Here is a 1411-nt window from a genome sequence, read left to right as displayed (position 1 = left end):
TCTTTGCTCTGAAATCTGTTTTGTCAGATATTAACATAACCGATCCAGGTTTCTTTTGGTTAGTGTTAGTACGGTATAGCTATTCAATTTTTTTACTTTTAATATATTTTTGTGGCTTTATATTTCAAGTGACTTTCTTGCAGGCATTGTATAGTTGGGTCTTGCTTTTTTACTTCTATTTGATAATCTCTGACTTTTATTTGTGGGAGGGGAAGTTATGCCTTTTACAGTAATATGATTACCCTAAACTTAATGTGGTTAAGTTTACGTATATCATCTTGTTATTTGTTTTCCACTTGTCTCATCTGTTATTTGTTCCCTTTTTTCTTTCTTCTTTTGGAGTGAGCATTTTTAATGATTTTATCCTATCCCTCTCTCTCTCTCTTTGGGTTTATTAGCTGAAACACTTTGTTGTTTTAGTTGTTGTTTGCCATTTATGGTTTATGCCTTTGACTTACCACAGCCCTCATTCTGATGCCGTTATGCCACTTCATTTTTATAACATATGAACCTTACAATAGACTACTTCCATTTCTCCCCTCCTGGCCTTTGCAGTATTGTTGCCGTCAATTTTCCTTCAACATGTGTTATAAACCCTGTAATACATTGTTGTTATTTTTGCTTTAAACAGTCAATTAGCTTTTAAACAGATTTAAAAATAAGAAAAATCATATATTTACCCACGTGAGTCCCATTTCCAGTATTCTTCAATTACTTTTTGTAAATTTGTATTTTCATCTGGTATCATTTTCCTTTTGCTCGAAGGACACCTTTTAACATTTCCTGTAGTGTGCATCTGCTGGTGACTAATTCTTTCAGTTTTTGTATGTCTAAAAATGTCTTAATTTCTCATCTCACAACACGGATGACTCTGGAGGGCATTATGCTAAGTGAAATAAGTCAATCACAAAAGGACACATACTGTATGAGACCAGTATTATAAAAACTCATGAACAGGTTTCCACCGAAAGAAACAATCTTTGATGTTACAAGAGAGGGGATGGGTGGAGAGGGAAAAACACTAAGTAGACAATAGATAAGTGGTAACTTTGGTGAAGGGTAAGACAGTACATAATACTTGGAAAGTCAGCACAACATGACCAAGGCAAAGTCATAGAAGATTCATAGACACATCCAAACTCCCGGGGGGACCGAATTACTGGGCTGAGGGCTGTGGGGACCATGGTCTTGGGGAACATCTAGCTCAACTGGCATAGCATAGTTTATAAAGCAAATGTTCTACATTCTATTTTGGTGAGTACTGACTGGGGTCTTCAAAGTTTGTAAGCGGCTGTCTAAGATACTCCACTGGTCTCACCCTGTCTGGAGCAAAGAAGAATGAAGAAAACCAAAGACACAAGGAGAAGATTAGTCCAAAGGACTAATGGACCACAACTACCACAGTCTCCAC

Source organism: Trichechus manatus, unplaced genomic scaffold, assembly GCF_000243295.1.
Source record: "Trichechus manatus latirostris isolate Lorelei unplaced genomic scaffold, TriManLat1.0 scaffold00090, whole genome shotgun sequence".
Taxonomy (NCBI): domain Eukaryota; kingdom Metazoa; phylum Chordata; class Mammalia; order Sirenia; family Trichechidae; genus Trichechus; species Trichechus manatus.
The sequence above is the reverse complement of the archived record's forward strand: the minus strand, read 5'-3'. Positions refer to the sequence as shown.